A 6,566-nucleotide genomic window follows, 5' to 3' on the forward strand; every position below is an offset into this window, starting at 1 on the left:
TACAGCTGCAGTAAAGCTTCCCTACTTTTATATTCCATTCCCTTTGCAATAAACGACAACATTCCATTTGCCTTCCTAATCACGTGCTGTCTTTTGTCAGATTCTTTGGTGCATTATGATAACACTGTTACAATTCAGGTTTTCTCTCAACACTTTAAACAAATATAAAATAAAAACATAAAACGCTAGAAATACTCAGCAGGTCTAGCAGCATCTGTGGAGAGAGAAACAGAGTTAATGTTTTATATGTTTATGACACTTCATCCAAACTCAGGTAATTTTCATGTACCCTAACTGGAAGCTTGCATTCTAATGTGTGACATGAATGGGAATAACATTTGACAAGGTTAACAATTACCCTTTTACTTCGTTATTCCGCACCAGAGATTCAGGCATTTGACGCCACCAATTTAGACAGTCTCAAATATTTAATTGGAGACTATGAAAACTTGCAGTGTCAACAATTCCTGCAATAATTATGGCCAACAGTTTAGAATCAATGAGTGGCTTTAATTTTAATCAAAGTTGTTGCATGTATCTGGTTCAATGTAAACCGTTAGGTTTCTATTAAGTGTTGGCAGTGAGAGTGACTGAGCATTGTTGGACAAACACCACAGGTGGAAAGTGTGAATTGGCCTTCATCCTAAAGAAATAAAAGTGAAGGAAATTATAGCACTTAAATCTTATTTCATTCAGTTTGGATTCAGAAGCTTAGGTGTCTGGATTAATATTGCAAAAGGGAATAAATGCTCAACCATCTAAAATCCTGTCAATGACAAGAGAAAAAGAGCTGAAGTGTGCTGTTCAGAATTTGGCTCTATGTACAGGAAGAGTGGAGCAGGATTGCCTGGCTGAGGTGACAGTGCAGTGGCTTAAATCCTTAGCAAGGTTCTGTACAAAGAGGCGGCAGGAAAATTTGCTCTGGAAGTCTTACAACAAATGGCATGCAAAAACTCGAAGGCCAGGGTGAAGAATTCAAGACTGGTCACCTCTGTACGTAATGCAGAGTTTGATGGGAGGGGCAGTGAGCATGGGAGACAGAATCTGTAAGGAGCTTCTCCTCCAATCACAGATTCTGTCTCTCCTATGCTTCTGTTCCAGCTCTTCCAATCACAGGCTCTAGAGGCAGAATCGATAATTGGAGGAGCAAGAAGGATGGGAGGGAAGGAAGAGCATAAGTTACTACACAGAAGTTAGCTTTATTTTCCAGCCCAAATACATTTTTCAATTGCACCCATTATGTTTCGATCTGTTACCATGTTTTGTAGTTTTGATTTTCATATATTTTGATGAGGCTTTGCTTATTCTGAGAGACTTGAGATAATTGGAATATAGTTTTCTTTGAAACTATTTATTAAGAACTATTCACAAAGACCTCAGAGTCCGCACATAGTTTCCAGGACACACACACAAGCTCTGCGTCTTGATCTCTTGGAGCCTCTTAGTCATCTGACTCTTGATGTCATGCTCACATCATCAATACCATCATGGTGTCATTAACACAACTATTAATCCATTACTCTACATTCCCCACCAACACTCCCCCCGCCTCCCAAAGTATAATCTCCAAATTATTACATTATTTTGTTAAACTATTTACATTACATTCCCAACATCTGTAAATCTGCCGCAATGTTCACAGTTTCCATCCAACTCCTACCTCCCCCGACAAATGACACTCCCTGGCCCTGACCACACCACCACCCCCACACTGTCACCAAAGGCTCCAATCTCCAACAGTGTTGTCACCTTCTTGGTGGAAGCGGTTGGGCTCATGCGTTCCCTTATCTTCGCTTTGGACGGCATGGTGGAGTGGGATAGCAGCTTCTGACAACTGCCAATTCCTGGGTTGTGACCCTCACAATGACTTGACTGTAAAAGCTGTGAAACATAACCAGTGAACAACTGACTCAAGGGAGAAATCTTCAGGACTTGGATGATCACATCCCCCTGAAAAGGAAGAGAACTGACATTTTCTCCATAGTAATCTTCTTCAGCATGGCACACTGAGGGAAGACCTGAGAAAATGATGCATCTTCAACTTCGATGAAGAATTTCACAGCGGTACCATTCACTGTTGCTGCGACGATGAAAAATAGTCAACACCTGAGAACTGAATAAATCTGGTAGATAAGGAGGAGAATGAAGAATATCCTGAAGACATTGCAGGATATGAAGGCAACTTCCCTGCTACTCTTAGGGTAGGATTTTCACTTTCTGTAGGTAGTGGCATCATTTCCATTCCATTCAGAGTGAGGCTGCTCCGCTGTGGGCAATGGAATTGTAGTGTCAGCATGAGAAGATATGGCTGCATCATCTTCAACAATGGAATAAACCTTCGGACCTGGATCTATATGAAGATCCTGCAAGTACTCTTCATCTGTAGAAGGTCTGTAGTTTAGGCCTCTGCTTCTTCACTGAAAGGCAACTTCAGTGTACCCATAACTTTCTGGTGAGATTCAAACGTGAGCTTATATTCATACGAACTAATAAGCTCTCAACTTCCTCTATTGGTTTGATCCAACTGAGAATTAAGCATCTCTTTCTCCCTGGATAGCTTACTACTGTCAGCCAGCAATTGATGATGCAACAGTGGGCTCAGTAGGAATAAATAGGCAAATTCACCACTTTAGTACCTTCTTCAAGGGTAGGCTACTAGACCTCTGGGTGGGGAGGGTGGGCGGTTGCCCGAGAGGACTTCTGATGGAGGTGGCATCTACCATCCTTCCCACCCGAGGCCTAAGCTTCTCATTTTCGGGCTTCCCCTATCCAGGTAAATCCTCCCACCTGCCTAAAAATTGAGGCTGGGCAGGAAACAGCTCAATAATTGGCCACTTAAAAGCCTCAACTGGAGCAAGAGCAGGCAGCTTGTCTGAGGCTTACCCGCCCCAGCATAAAATCACTGCGGGGTCGGGGCAGAGGGGAACTCAGAGGGAATTCTGCTCCTTCAATTTCATGCTCCCCCCCACCTAAAGGGAGCAGGAAATTCAGGCCCAGAACGGTTTAAATTCTGCTCTGCATCCTTGGACTTCCAACTCTACAGACCAGAACTGTTTATTGGCTTCTTTGATTTTGCCTAGGAATCATCAGGTTGGAAAGGTGCGTCCCCTATTTCTTGGACCTCAAAATGGTCAGGAAGATGTTCTAGCATTCTTCCCTTGAATTGTGTTTTAGATCTGCAGAACTGTTCAAAATGTGCACTGATGCCACAGGGAAAGCATTTGGCTCCCCCTGCTGGATAATCTTCACAGTAGTATTGTCTGTTGGCACATCTGGAACATTTTAAAACCCCTGAGGCGGGTTTGATGAGCTTTCTCATGAGCTTTTCGGTGGACAGACTCCTGACTTTGATCCTACATACTGGATTAACCCTTCCTGAACCTCGACATCTCCCTGACTTACACCCTGATTCTGTCACAACTCTGCCTGCCTCGCAAACTGTTTGGCCTTCTCGAAGGTCTGATCATCTTTGGATTACAAAAAATTCTAACAGCATGTCATCGAGCATGTGGACTATGCTATGATCATGAATTAACATGTGCTTTAAGGCTCCATAGCCACAACTGCTAGCCAGCCACTATAAATCTGTGATAAAGGGATCAATGGATTCACCCAGCCTTTGGCTCCTCTGATTGAATCTTGCTATATGATTAGATTATTCTTAGGGCTGAAGTATTTATTGGGAGCTCCCAAAACCTTGTCATAGAATGCCGAAATCTCCTTGACGTCATCATACCAGCACATCATCAGCTATGATCCCAACTGCATGTGAAATGGCACAGACCTGCTATTACTGTGCTTTTCCTTATAATGCCAAAGACATTTGGGACCTTTCAAACTGTCTCCTCCAGAGCTCCTATCACTGCCCTTGCTGCAGACACTCCATGTGTTGGATAGGGTAGTGGCTGTTCAAAGGTTGTCAACATTGTGCATGTCTCACTTTGCCTTACCAGGGTACTTTTTGGTTTTGCTCTTCATCATTGCAAAGTCGATCAGTTCCAAAATCTACACCCGTGGGTTACCAATCTATGGCCTCAATTTCTTGAACTGTGGCTTTCAATGCTGCTACCATATTTCAATCTGTTACCATGTTTTGGAGTCTTACCATACCTTGATGAGGCTTTGCTTATTCCATGAGAGACTCTAGATAGTTGGCATGTGGTTTTCTTGAAATTATTTATTAAAAACTATTTACAAAGACCTCAGGGTAATCACATGATTTCCAGGACACAGACTGTTCTGCATTTTTGCTCTCTTGGAGCCTTTTAGTCACCTGAATCTTGATGTCATGCTTACATCATCAATACCATCATGGCCTCATTAACATAACTATTAACCCATTACTCTACACATTACATTGCAAGAAAGCTCAGGAGCCTGGATGGTAACTAAATAAGAATAAATTACTCAAAAAAAAATTCTGCATGCTAACATTCAGATACTGAATGGCAGACCATTCCCTCCGTGCCAGCCCTGATTGTTTCTTAACTCATGAAAACAGTTCTGTTTCATATGAGCCCAGTTATGCTGTGATTGAGGGCTTGGGGAAGAGGGAGGCGGAGATCAAGAGGGTCAGGGAAGCGGCAAGTGGGAGAGGTGGGGAAGGAGATGGTGAGGCAAAAATAAATGAACCCATTTCCTCCAATAAACAGTTGGTGGCATTGGGTGTAATATGTTAGTACCCAGTGTGCCAATATTGTGGAATGATGGGAAACGGTTGTATGAAATTTGCCAAATGTAGCTCTGTCAGTTGGAGAATGCATCAATAAACAGTTGGTGGCATTGGGTGTAATATGTTAGTACCCAGTGTGCCAATATTGTGGAATGATGGGAAACGGTTGTATGAAATTTGCCAAATGTAGCTCTGTCAGTTGGAGAATGCATCAAGTGATAGGGTGACAGAAAAAGTCAATAACCAGGTGACTAAGATGTTCCAACCAATGACCTTCTCATGAGGAGTTATAAATCAATATAATGACCAGGAAGTCAAACATTTAGTCTCCCCAACGGAGAATGATAGCATGCTACGAAAGTGCTAAGGGAGGGGCAGTACAACATCTGAGGTAAGACAAGTCTCATAGATTGATACAGCTCATGAGGCCATTTAGCCCATTAAACCTGTTCTAGCTCCTTGAAAGAGCTATCTAATTACTCTTACACCCCTTGTTTTTTCCCTATAGCCCTATAATTTTTTCTTTTCAAATATTTGTCAAGTATCTTTTTGCTAGTAAATGTCATGCTTCCACCATCCTTGTAAATCATAACTTGCTGTATAAAATATTTTTCCTTATGACATCTTTCATTGTTTTTCTAATATTCTTAAATTTTTGCCTTCTGGTGAGCGTCCCTTCTGCCACTGAAAAAAGTTTCTCCTTATTTATCCTGTCAAGACCCTTTATGTTCGTAATCACCTCTCATCAGCTGAAACTATAAATATTACAGTATGGGGTGGTGGCGGTGTAGTGGTAATGTCGCTGAACTAGTAATCCAGAGGCCCAGGGCCCTAGGTTCAAATCCCACCACAGCAGTGGGTGGAATTTAAATTTAATTAATAAATCTGAAATATAAATCTAGTCTCAGCAATGGTGACCATGAAACTATTTGGTTCACTAATGTCCATTAGGGAAGGAAATCTGCTGTCCTTACCCTACATGTGACTCCAGACCCACAGCAATGTGGTTGACTCTTAACTTGCCCTCATTTCAAGGGAAATTAGGGATGGGCAACATATGTCCACATCCTATGAAAGAATACAGAAAAAAAAATTGTAAATGCACACTACAATCAGGAAGCTGGTGAAGAAATGTAAACATGGGACAAGTTCCCCTTGGAAGAACTGCTTATGTTGTGATGTTTGCAGGATCAATGGGACAGCTACTGGACAGTTTATTTATCCCAGTTGTGACTGACTTTGTTCATACCAGTTGTTTATTTTTCTGATTGCATATGCTAGTTCCCAAATTCCACATTCTGCAGCTTCCCATTGAATACCATTGCTTGATTCAATCATTTACGAATGATATAAAGCTGCACCAGCCACATTGGGGTCTCCAGAGATGAGATGGGGATTACCCACAATCAACCATGCAGAAATTCATTTAGTCTATTACAAACTCACATAAACTGCTTTTTATACCTGCCTTTTCTGTTTCATTGTGTCAAATAGTTGGAGTTTGCAATGAATCTGACATTAGTTTATTATTGTAAATTGAGAATTACATTTAGAATTCAAATTTGAGAAAATACCAAGGCACTAAGGAAGAAAGGTATCCTGAATTCCTCTTATAAAAATGAAAAAGTTGCCCCCAAAAACTTGCTCCTGAAGTAGACCTCGACAAAATTAAGCTAGTCAACCTTTTTTTCCTCAAAAAGAGCCCTCGGAGGGAAAAAAGAATTGACTCCTGGTTCTTAGCAGGTTAATGTCATAGATGATGTTAATACCTCCTTCCAAGGGAATATAAAAATTGCTGCTTTTTTTTTTAAATTCCAAAATCCCCAAATCAGGATAGTTGTATGATGGTGCTAGGCAGATTCTGAAAAATGGTAAAAGATGCCCAGTGAGTTAT

Source organism: Cetorhinus maximus, chromosome 25 (assembly GCF_964194155.1).
Source record: "Cetorhinus maximus chromosome 25, sCetMax3.hap1.1, whole genome shotgun sequence".
NCBI lineage: Eukaryota > Metazoa > Chordata > Chondrichthyes > Lamniformes > Cetorhinidae > Cetorhinus > Cetorhinus maximus.